The following is a 13,657-nucleotide window of genomic DNA, read 5'->3' on the forward strand; positions in this document are numbered from 1 at the left end:
TGTGAAGATATACCCTTTATTTATTTTTTTTCATTCTCAGGTATGAGTCTGGAGTTATTGATAACTCTGTCATAGAAGCTTTCCTGCTCATAGCAGTAAGATCATGGACATCCACATGGCTTCTGGCTGCATCATGGAAGATCAACCTCAACATGGTCCCCAGTGGCAGCATGGACCATGAACCTCCTTAGGCTTATCTTCTCTAAGAACCTACTTTAACAAGGGTTCTTAAACTCTTCAACCTCCCTTATAGCCAACTGTCCAAAGGTAAGGGAGGAAGATGGTTAATAGGACTAGGGGGCAAATGGATCTGTTTAGAAGTAGTTCTTTGGGGGCAATTTCAAATTCTGTTGTTAACACTACAGTCCACTAGAAAAAGAGCAAACATGAATCAGCAGCAGCAGCTGCTTAATCCAGAAAAAAACCTTGAGGTTCTGCCAATCAGCACAAATCTGCTGAAGAGGCAAGATGTAGCCACAATACCACCAAAAGTTCTTTGATACATTTCTCTCTAAAAAAAAATCACATGTAAAGACCAGAATAAATGAAGCCTAACCAAGACTAGTGTACTGGCTATTTGTGTGTCAACTTGACATGAGCTGGAGTTATCAAAGAGAAAGGAGACTCCCTCGGGAAATTCCTCAATGAGATCCAGCTGTAAGGCATTTCATCAATTAGTTATCAAGGGTAGGAGAGCCCATTGTGGGTGGAGCCATCCCTGGGCTTGTAGTCCTGGGTTCATAAGTTTAGAAAGCCTGTAAGTAACATCCCTCCATGGTCTCTGTATCAGCTCCTGCCTCCAGGTTCCTTCTGTGTAAGTTCCTGTCCTGACTTCCTTTGGTAAAGACTTGCAATCTGGAAGCTTAAGCTGAATTTCCTTTCCTCCCCACCTTGCTTCTTGGTCATGATGTTTGTGCAGGAATAGAAACCCTGACTAATACAACTAGCAAGGGGGATCAGTACCAGAGCATCATCCAATATTTATTCAGTTAAACTATTTCCAAGTATCATGTGTCCTCTCAAGCATCCGCGACAGAAAAACATCACATCCTCTTCCACCAGACCTTTTCCAGAAAACCACCATGTGTCTACTTCATCAAAACATCCTCTCATAAAGACACTTTCCAGAAAAACATCGCATGATGCAACTGAGTTTTTAATGAAAACAGCCATTCCCACTTCAGATCTCGTTTTGGACCTCAAAAGCACAGATGTCTTTTTGTAAGTAGCCTTGTATGTTTGGACAATGTTTAATTTAAAACCTTTCTAATCATTATTGTTTATTTCACTTGATTGAATACAAAATGTGTTATTACTGGAATTAAATGTGTACATAGCATAATGGTTAGAGTTCTGAGTCTGTAAAAATCAAGTACTCTCTTCATCTAATTAAAACCAACCAAGTTACTTCTTCAATCTAGAATGACATTTGAGCAGAAAAAAGTATATATAAAAGACCAAAAAAACAAACAGAAAAATCCACTGGCAATATAAATTTAACACTGAAGTGTTAGCTAGTGTGATAATTTGAGTGAAATAAATCAGGGGAATACAAATATCAAAAGAAAAGTTCAAAGTATCCTTATTTGCAAGTAATATGATATATACAAAAAATCCTTAAAGCACTTACTAGTGAACTTCTACAGGTAGTAATTATTTTCAGAAAAGTAGCAAGATACAGAATTAAAATGTACAAATCAGTAGTCTTCTATATACAAATCAAACATCAAACAAACAAACAAACAAAACAAAACTGTGGGAAACAGCACCCTTTGCAATAACCTACAAAACAAACAAACAACAATACAACTAGCCATGACTCTGTAACTCCAACAAACAAGTGAATGACATTGTGAAATAAAAGCTTTAAGAACAACACTGGAGACTCCCCCAGCCAAGAAGCGGGACACTTAAGTCATAACATTTAAGTAACTTCTCTACCTGGAGAACTGCCCTGTTCCCAAGACCACTGTACCATTCAGCTCCCTCACTTTACGCTGTGCTGTGCTGCTGGGCCCACACCCTAACTCCATAGGACTACCACTGCTCAGATGCTTGCCACACCAGTACAAAAAAAGAAAAAGATAAGAGAGAGAGAGAGAGAGAGAGAGAGAGAGAGAGAGAGAGAGAGAGACCCCTTCCCTCTGCTGCACCAAAGGCCATGCTGACTATCAGAAGACCAGCCCCATCTTGGACAAAAACTCCTAAGTGGATCAGTGGTTACTCTGGTCATTAAAAATTCAGACCACAAAGACCAGAAGACAAAAGAGAAAAGAGAAACCAAGGAACAAAACACTAATCTGCCAAAGAAAAAAATCAAAGAACGGTACCGGGGCCCTAAATGTCTCTGTAAGAACATAACTATATCAAGGGCAATATGGCCCCACCACAGCTGAGCTATGCTATAATAGCAAGTCCTAAATATTTCAATGTAGCTGAAGCAAAAGAAAATGACCTTAAAACCAACATTATTTAGATGATAGATGTCCTTACAAGGAAAAATAAACAAAGCCGCAAAAGAAACTGTTGAAAACTGGAAAATGAAAAAAAAAAAAAGTAATAAAGAAAACACAAACTGAAAAATTCTGGAAAATATAGGTAAGTGAACTGTCACTACAGATGCAAGTATAAACAGCAAAATAGAGGAAATGGAAGAGAGTATCACAGACATTGAAGATTCGATAGAAGAAATAGATTCATTTATCAAAGAAAATGTTAAATCTAAAGAATTCTAAACACAAAACATCCAGAATATCTGAAACACAAAACATCCAGGGTATCTGAGACAGTATGCAAAAACCAAATGTAAGAATAATCAGAACAGAAGGAAAGAATCCCATCTCAGAAACCTAGACATTACACTTAAAAAAATCATAGAATAAAATTTCTTAACATAAAGAGAGGCATGCCTCTAAAGGCACAATGTGCTTTAAAGACACCAAATATTTTAGGCTACAAAAGAAATTTTCCATGCCACATAATATTAAAAAACCTAAACATACATAACGAGAACGAAAGGATCAATAAGGAAAGAAAATTATAAATGTCACAGAGGAAGTGAAAATAAATGCAAAAGTCAAAATTGAAAATTCTTGAAATAAAAAATTTACTTTTGTTCATAAAAATATTGAGTTAAATAAAATAGCACTCATGTAAGCTACAAGAAACCATTCCTAGAAATCATTATGATCAAACATTCTCCCAGTTACTTATTTATCAATTTCTAGATGTATAACACATCAAATAATTTGTCAAATTGCATATCATATGAATTTGTGAATATCATTTATGTGGATATATACATATATGCATATATATGTATGTATATATATATATATATATATATACATGCAATCTGATTAATTTATTCTTATTTGTGCATATTGTTTCAGGAAAGAATATTTCATATTAGATGAGTTATGGAACTCATCTCTGAGAGAAGCTAATTCTCCATCTCTCGGCAGACACTATGTATAGAGCTTTGACTTTGAACTATTTTGTGATACTTCCACCTTCTACATGAACATCTATTTTAATATTGCCAGTGATAAGCTTTAATTTTTTAAGTGTTCCCTCTTCAAATATTAGAAAGTATATATTTGTGAATTTAATTTCTTAGGTATTCCCAAGTATATATCTATGAATTTAATTTCTTAGGTATTCCATATATTATTTTTCTTTCATAATAGTCTTCTGACTGAGACATTTGAAGAAGTTGCCTTTTTTAAAAATGAAGCCCATTAATAAAAATAAGGTGAGGTATTCTCAGTTTTGGTAACCTCTCTAGTCTTTTGCTTCAGTGTTCTAGCCTATCTGCTGTACAAAAATCTTCACTAATTCCCTTTCTGAATTAGTTTTGGCCAGTGATCCCATGCTGTAAAGTCATCTGAGTCTGTATTAATTTTTTATTTCACAGTTGAGAGGTCTCCACTCTGTTTGGCTCAAAAAAGTCTTGTGTTTATTTCAACAGTTCTTCTGCTTCAAAGGGGAAATTGATTCTGTCCAAATAAATATAATTTATGAATTTGAAAGTCATGGAAGTTATATATTTTAATTGCTTAGATTGGCTAAACTGCTGTTTTCTGGGTTTGAACAAACCACTTAATTACATTCACAGGGCTTTGTTTATGTTAGAGTATGTTACCTATAATATACTTAAATAAATAATCAGATTAAAATTATTAAAAAATTATCTAAGGGTAAACAGATTTTAAATTTGTTTTATGTCTTTTTTCATTTGTACTTATATAGTATGTACTTATATAGAATTAAGAATGTGAGCTACAGTCGGTATTTTCATGAGGAGCTAATTAATTAGCTCTGATTAAGGTCTCTCTGACAAGGACTTAATTTTCTTTTGGATGTGCAGAACTATGCACATTTACTTTATGTATATACTCTCATCTCCATGATCATGGACATGTGACAGAATCCTGAAAAAAAGATGTTAACATTTCCTCAGAAAATAAAGTAAGGTATTAGAAAGAGATATGTAATCGTTCTTTTCCTTCTGGTTACCCATAGTGCAGTCATGATCCTGAGCGTCAAACAATTTCTCAGCCACCAGGAAGATGCAAGTCACATGATAAACATGAGTAAACAAGAAGGGATAAAAACTGGAAGACCTCTGGTCAACATGGTATGGTACCAGAAATGACACTCTCCCTCAGATACATTTTAAATGTAGGCAGTGAACATGAATGGTTTCAAAGAAGGCAGACTCATGAAACGTGAAAGGAGATGGGCCATGAACTGTTCCTTGACAAATGAACTAGGAGAGCATGATGGATGAACAGGATCCACTTATAGGAGTACATACTGGTTCATTTTAAACCATCACAACTTGGAATGTGCCATGGACCACTGATTGCAATGTGCTTCAATTCCCCTTCTTAGCAGAGTGTCATTTCAGCCACTACTTCTACTTTCACCTTATACTGGCTTTTCAAGAGTCAGCTAATATGCATCATTGTGATTTTACATGGCTTTAGATTGTAAATCAAGACTTTGATAAACCACATGAAAACAGAAAGAAAATGGAAGCCATTGTTCTGCAGCCCAATGAAATCATTGAGAATTATTTAGGTTCCTTTCTTTGAAAGTAGCTGAATGTATTCCCTCTAAGAGTAGAAAATAAAGAGATGTTAGCTAGCCCAGCAGTCAGGTTTTGTATTTGTTAATTGCCTGCCTAGTGCATTACTCAAAATCAGTATGTCTTAAAGTTAGTAGTGTGATCAGCTAAAACTGTTCACAAGCAGTATTTGCTCTGTTCTGACTTCATGGACTGTCTTTAAATGTTTTAAATTTAAAACAGAATGTTCAGTGTATACTAATCAATAAAAACACTTCCATACACAGTAGAATATACACTACCATGGAGGAGAACACTTGTAAATCAAACACTCAGAATCAAACATAGTAGGGTTTTTTTTTTTTTTTTCATTTTAAGTGAACACATTGGGGCTCACACAAAATTGTTACACTTTTTTAGAAGGTCGCGAAGTTGATCAGTATAAGATTTTGCTGGTTCCCTGTTCAAAACGGGATTCTTAGGCAGTGAAACTTTACTCAGGAAATAAAGTTCCTGTCTACTAAAACCAAGAGCCAGAGTGGGATCGCTGAAACTCACGAGAACTTCTGCAAGTGGTTTCTGAATCATATGTGCCATAGCAGTTCTCTCTCTCTCTCTCTCTCTCTCTCTCTCGCTCTCACACACACACACACACACACACACACACACACACACACACACACACACACACACTCTAACATCACAAACATACAAATATATATTCATCCACCCATGTGGAGATTTGATGTGCTGGGATGTAGGAAATACCCAGGGGGATTGCACTTTCTCCAAAAAGAAGTGCAGGGGGAAGTGAAGAGGAGGAGGAGGAGAAGGAGGAAGAGGAGGAGGGGGAGGGGGAGGGGAAGGGGGAGATGGAGGGATTGTGGGAGGGTGTGACCAGAAGTGGAGTAGTCATCAGGAAGTAAAATGAATTTTTAAAAAGGTGAAATATTTGATTTAACATAATTGGATTTTGCTTTAAATGGAAGAAAAAGAAAAAAAAAACCAGAATATACCCTAAATCTGTGGAGATGAAACATATTTCAAGGTAAATGAGATTTGGACACTATTACAACAGATGTTCCATTTATTTCTACAGCACCATTCCTATATTTAACGAATATTTTTTCATAAGATGAGGAATTTATATACTTTAACATATGCTTTGGTAATAAGAGAAAGCTTGAGTCATGAACTTCTAAATGTCAATAAAAGTCCATTTGGCAAGTATTTTTCATTTACACCAAAGAATCCATACACTTGGAAAATAAAAACGTAAATCCATATTTCAAGGAGGGTCTTCCTTGAAATTGATCCAAAACGAATAACATAGTGTAAACATTCACAGATGAATTAAATATATTCCAATGAAGACCTTTAATCAATTTCATTATTTAATGTAATGAAACTTTAATAGGCATTAGACCATTAATAGAAATAATGCTAAATGTTATTCTAATAATTGTATATTTTTTAGTATGACAACTAATATATGCTATAACCACAATGTACCACACAATATTACAGGAAATTATTTGGGTTTAATTTATTCATTTATTTATCTATTTATTTTGGTTTTTCGAGACAGGGTTTCTCTGTGTAGCCTTGGCTGTCCTGGAACTCACTCTGTAGACTAGGCTGGCCTCGAACTCAGAAATCTGCCTGCCTCTGTCTCCCAGGTGCTGGGATTAAAAGTGTGTTACCATGCCAGGCTCCTTGGGTTGGTTTTAAATATCTATACTTTGTTTTGGGTAATAGAAATACAATTTCCTGTTCTTAATTTGAATTTGTCTCCATGTTGATGTATTTGTCAGTCAGAATCTTAGTTCAATTTCTTGATTGATGACAAATAACTTTTATTATAGACTTTCAAATACTTTTGTTTTCAGTTTGACAAGTTCATTTGTAACTCACATCTATCATTTGATAAATGCTTAGGTACAGATGCAATTATTTTAATTTGCATAGAAAATGAAGATATCTTTTTAGGTATCTTGTAGGTTGAACTTAGGTAGGAAACTGAACGTCATATTGAACTAAAATATCTAGGTTTGTTTTTTTTTTTTTTCTCTTCTACTAAAGGAGCAAAATACCACTGGTGAACTCACTCTGAAATCTTGCTTTGTGCTGACAGTTGAACTATAACTGTATTTCATAAACCATAGCGTTCCCAAGTTACTGAAAATAAATTGATTTTCTGGAAATATGCGACACACAGGTTCCCAGTATGAGTCTTGAACAGTCTGTCCCTAAAGTAGTTATTTCCATTTACACCCCTGACCTGCCAGTATCTTCAGCACTACTGTAGTTTTTCATGTACTTCAAAAGCTACAGATCTGTTTCCATCCCTCTTAATCTAATATAAACTGCACATGCTTCTATCAGTAAAGACCTTCATTTTTATCCTTCTTCGATTTCATGACACCAATGGTTCTATATTTCATAGAAAACGGAGCAGAATGAAATTACACATCGCTCAGATTTCAGCAATATCTGCTTTATGTGATTCAGGACCTCCATACAAAGAAGAGGCCATTCTTAATATTTCAGAGAATGCTTCTTTCAGGGGATTCTATGTGATAAGCTTTACAATGTGTTGAGTACGTTTATTTGGAAAGTGTGAAAACAATGAAAAACAATTAAAGGATAAAATGACAATGTTCAATATGAACGTAGGCAGTTAATAAAGCTGTTGGTCAAAACCATGACATATTGTATTGCCTATACAGCGTAAAGAAAATGGAGTAAATAAATTGCTGTAGTATCCTAAATTTAGGATAGACACTATTGACAAGCTTAAGCATAGAGTCACAAGAAAATGGTAAAGAAAAATATAATTTATAAACTCAAAAGTTATAGAGCAGAAAAAATATTTTATTTCAAAACTAGTGGCTTCATTTTGCACTAAGATTGTATTGTACACACTTTGAAAAGAAATTTAATTACATTGTTTTAATTAAGTTTTATCAGAACTTAAATATAAGAAGAAGGAAAAGTGGTACAAGAATGAAAAGAAAATTGAAAAAGGAAGTCATGCTAAGTGTGAAGATTTTTAGATTTTAAGTCTACACTTTAGTGCAAAATAGATTCCTTAGGAAATAAATTTGTGCAAAATATGGAATGGTGTATTTTCAATTTTCCAATTGACTTACGTGTGGATAGGATGGTTAAAAGTGAGAGCCTTGCATCAAATTCCCTGCTGTATGGTATTCTTACAAAATTTTGTTGGGTCCATGTTGATATCCTACTAAATTCACTTTATAGCATTGTATATGAGAGCATTAGTTCAGATGTTCCGGTCTGTTGATCTGAGACATTGTAATGTATTAACTATCTGCCACAGAAACTCCAGGCACTAGAGAGAATGTTAAGGTCTCAGTCATACAGATGGTTGTCAGGGCAAAGATCCAGTCCTGTTGTGAAGGCAGAACTCTGAATATGGATGGAGAACAGAAGAGGATTTGCATGTGCTATAATCCATGAGGCCAGCCAGGGGGAGATTCCATGTCTATAACTGGGTAATTGACTGGAATGGCTTGTCTGAATAGATGTAAGCTGATTTGAAATGATGGAGAATGAAGCCCTGCTGGGAACCTGTAGCAGATCTGAATAAATGCATGGGCTGAGGCCAGAGTGCAGAAATTAAGCCTCCTGAAAACCAGGGATGTGTGACCATGTACCAGGAGTGAGTCCAGAAGCATATGCCAAAGTAAGATCAACAAGGACCAGCTGTCACCATTACAATACAGGTGGAAAAGAAAAGAAGCTGGAGACAAAGAGGTCTGAAGCGAAGAAATCTAAAGAAGACATGCACCAGTGTCCTTTTAGATGCTTGGGTGGTCTGTTATTTATAAATTTTTATTCAACCCACCTGCTTTAATTACTAAGGTTCTGGTAGAAATGGCTTGATTTAACAGCTATATTCCTCAATACTGTTTGAGAATCTCTGCAATTTTGCACACTAATGTCATCAGGTTCTGCACAGGTGAAATGGCATGACAGAGATGCCTAACTCACACAGAGAACTTTGAAATGTGTGTTGCAGATCATTTCTCTCTTGGCTTGGAATAAGCTGAGGATGGTCTTGATTGGAAAATCTTGTTTGTTATAACAAATATACTAATGACTGTTTTTGGCAGCTGTTGTTGTTGCTGGTTTTTGGTCTACTGTTTTAATATGGAAAGGATATGAGAAGCATGTGTGAAAACGCACTTCCTTGGGTGAATGGATGTAAAGGAATTTATTAATTTTTTTTCCTCCAAATTATCGGGCTATTGGATCTCCTCTCAATTCCCTGTCAAACCCTCTTATCTTTATTGGAGGCCAACTAAAACTCCCTGGGTTATGAAATCATTGGGCTTGTTTTGGTTTTATATATATGTATATATATACTGGATATTTTCTTTATTTATATGTTAAATATTTTCCCCTTTCCAGGTCTCTCCTTCAGAAAACCCCTATTCCATCTCCCCTCCCCCTGCCTCTATGAGGGTACCCCCCATCCATCACTGTCCTCCCACCCTGGCATTCCATACACTGGGGCATCAGACACCCTCAGGCCCAAGGGCCTCTCCTCCCACTGATGTCCAACAAGGTCATCCTCTGACACATATGTGGCCAGTGCTATAGGTTGCTCTACCTGTACTCTTTGGGTAGTGGTACAGTCCCTGGGAGCTACAGGGGTTCTGGCCTGTTGATACTGTTGCTTCCTCCATGGGTCTACAAACCTCCTCAGCTCCTTAGGTCCCTTCTCCAACTGCTTCATCAGGGATCCCTGATCGCAGGCCAATGGTTGGCTTCCAGCTTCTGCCTCTGTCTTTGTTAGGCTCTGGCTGAGCCTCTCAGAAGACAGCTATATCAGGCTTCCATCAGCATTCACTTCTTGGCATCCACAATAGTGTCTGGGTTTGGTGACTGTATAAGGGATGGATCCCCAGGTGTGGCAGTCTCCGGATGGTCTCTGGTTTCCTTCAGTCTCAGCTCAACACTTTGTCTACATATTTTGTTCTGTGAGTATTTTGTTCAGCCTTCTAAAAAGCACTAAAGCATCCACATTTTGGCCTTCCTTCTTCTTAAGCTTCATGTGATCTGTGAATTGAAGCTTGGGTATTCCGAACTTTTAGGCTAATATCCACTTATCAGTCAATTCATAGCCTGTTTGTTCTTTTGTGACTGAGTTACCTCACTCAGGATGATGTTTTCTAGATCCATCCATTTGCCTTAGGATTTCATGAAATCATTGTTTTTACTAGTTGAATAGTATTCCATCTTGTAATTGTACCACATTTTCTGTATCCATTCCTCTGTTGAGAGATATCTGGGTTGTTTCCAGCTTCTGGCTATTATAAATATGACTGCGATGAACATAGTATTTCATGTGTCCTTACTACATGTTGGAGAATCTTCTGGGTGTATGTCCAATTTCCATTATGAACATTGATGCAAAAATACTAAATAAAATTCTCGCAAACTGAATTCAAGAACACACCAAATGATCAGTCATTGTAGTAGGCTTCATCCTAGAGATACAGGGATGGTTCAATATATGGAAATCCATCCATGTAATCCACTACATAAACAAACTCAGAGAAAAAATATGATCATATCATTATTTGCTGAAAATGCATTTGACAAAATTCAACATCTCTTTATGTTAAAAGTCTTGGAAAGATCAGGAATTCAAGGCCCATACCTGAACATAGTAAAAGTAATATACAGCAAACCAGTAGCCAACCTCAAAATGAATGGAGAGAAACTTGAAGCAATCCCACTAATATTAAGGACTAAACAAGGCTGCCCAGTCTCTCCCTATCAATTCAATATAGTACTTGAAGTTCTAGCCAGAGCAATTAGACAACAAAAGGAGGTCAAAAGGATACAAATTCGAAAGGAAGAAGTTAAAATATCACTATTTGCAGATGATATGATAGTATACTTAAGTGACCTCAAAAGCTCAGCCAGAGATCTCCTACAGCTGATAAACAATTACAGTAACGTGACTTGATATAAACCTAACTTAAACAAATCAGTACCCTTCCTATACTAGGCTACTAGTATAGGATAAACAGGCTGAGAAAGAAATTAGGGCAACAACACCCTTTACAATAGCCACAAACAATATAAAGTATATTGGTGTGACTCTAACCAAACAAGGGAAAGATCTGTATGACAAGAACTTCTAGTCTCTGAAGAAAGAAATGGAAGAAGACCTCATAAGATGGAAAGATCTCCCATACTTGTGGATTGCCAGGATTGATTTAGTAAAAATAGCCATCTTGCTGAAAGCAATCTACAGATTTAATGCAATCCCCATCAAAATTCCAACTCAATTCTTCATAGAGTTAGAAAGATCAATTCTCAAATTCATTTGGAATAACAAAAAAACCAAGATAGCAAAAACTATTCTCAACAATAATAGAATTTTGGGGGAATAAGCATCCCTGACCTCAAGCTGTACTACAGAGCAATAGTGGTAAAAAACTGCATGGTATTGGTACAGTAATGGGCAGGTATTTCAAGGGAATAGAATTGAAGACCCAGAAATGAACCCAGAAACCTATGGTCACTTGATATTTGACCAAGGAGCTAAAACCATCCAGTGGAAAAAGGACAGCAGTTTCAACCAATTGTGCTGGTTCAACTGGCAGTCAACAGGTGAAGAATGTAAATTGATCCATATTCATCTCCCTGTACAAAGTTGAACTCCACGTTGATCAAGGACCTCTACATAAAACCAGATACACAGAATCTAATAGAAGAGAAAGTGGGGAAAAGTCTCAAAACACATGGGCAGAGAGGGGAAGTTCCTCAGAACATGAATGTCTTATGCTCTAAGATCAAGAATGAACAAATGAGACCTCATAAATTTGCAAAGCTTCTGTAAGGCAAAGGACACTGTCAATAGGACAAAGCTACAACCAACAGATGGGGAAAGAACTTTACCAACCCTACATCCAATAGAAGGCTAATGTCCAATACATACAAATAATTCAAAAAGTTAGACTCCTGAAACTCAAATAACCCTATTAAAAATGGGAAACAGAGCTAAACAGGGAATTCTCAACTAAGGAAAATCGAAGGGCTAAGAAGCATCTAAATAAATGTTCAACGTCCTTAGGCATCAGGGAAATGCAAATGAAAACAACCCTGAGATTCTACCTCATTCCAGTCAGAATAGCTAAGGTGAAAAACTCAGGTGATAGCAGATACTGGCGAGGATGTGGAGAAAGAGAAACACTCCTCCATTGTTGGATGGGACTGCAAGCTGGAACAAACAATCTGGAAATCGGTCTGGGGGGTTCCTCAGAAACTTGGACATAATATTACCTATCGTCCCAGATATACCACTGCTGGACATATAGCTAGAAGAAATCATTGTTTTATAGGCTACATTTTAATCACAGTTGATAGAATAAACTTCATGCTTCTACATTAAAGTAGAAAGAAGAAATTTACAAAGAGTTAGCTGAGAATTACAAGAATGTTGGCTCTAGATAAAGCCATGCATACCAATAGTTTGCTATAAGCTCTTTGGCGAGTAATAATCATGCTTGGTTACGTGTTCACACCTGAATAATGGACATAGCAATGACATTCATTTCCATGGATTTACTGAAAGTTCTCTCTATGTGTGTGCATGAGAGTATCTATATGTTTGACACATTAGAAGTATATATGTATCCATATATTATGTGTATTTGAATAATATATATATACATATGCAAACATGTTAATAAGTATATATGTGTGTGTGTGTGTGTATATATTTCTCAAACCATGTATAATGTGTATTAAGTTAGAAATAATTGAAGCCTGAGTTAGTAGGAATGTCTATAATTATGTATTAAAACTTAAAACATCAGCAGCAACATTTGTTTATATATATTTAATAGGACAATATCTATGTTATATATAATATAGATATAATTTAAGGAATAATAAGTATAAGAGGAATTAATATTATAAAGTATATAGTTTACATTAACACGTTGAAATAATTTTGTCAATCATTAATCAAATTAATCTATCTACTCACAAAATATTTATTTATTTATTTTTATTTATTAATTTTAAACTCCTGATTTTATTCACCTTCTGATCCACCCTCCAACTGTTCCACTTCCCATAACTCCTTCCCACCTCTCTGTCTCCATGAGGACACCCTCAACCCCCTAACCCCACCCCACCTCACCTCTAAACACCCTGGAGCCTCCCTGTCTCTTGAGGGTTGGGTGCATCTTCTCTGAATGAAAACAGACCAGGCAGTCCTTTACTATATATGTGTTGGGGGTCTCATATCAGCTGATGTATGCTACCTGGTTGGTGTTCCCATATCTGAGAGATCTCCAGGGTCCAGATTAATTGAGACTATTGGTCCTTCTACAGGGTCACACTCCTCAGCTTCTTCCAGCTTTTCCCTAATTCAACCACAGGGGGTCAGGAACTTCTGTCCATTGGTTGGGTGCAAATATCTGCATCTGACTCTTTCAGCTGTTTGTTGGGTCTTTCAGAGGGCAGTCATGATAAGTTCCTTTTTGTAAGTGTCCCATAGCCTCTGTAATAGTGTCAGGTCCATGATCTGAATTC

General features: G+C 36.2%; 1 pseudogene; it reads left to right on the top strand.

Annotated features, from left to right (window-relative positions):
* Nucleotides 1–386: 386 nt before the first annotated feature.
* The window catches only part of LOC110310754 (transcription factor EC-like), a 196,035-nt pseudogene continuing 182,764 nt past the window's right edge, over nucleotides 387–13,657 (top strand).

This window comes from Mus caroli, unplaced genomic scaffold, assembly GCF_978045245.1.
Source record: "Mus caroli unplaced genomic scaffold, Mus_caroli_1 scaffold_16, whole genome shotgun sequence".
NCBI lineage: Eukaryota > Metazoa > Chordata > Mammalia > Rodentia > Muridae > Mus > Mus caroli.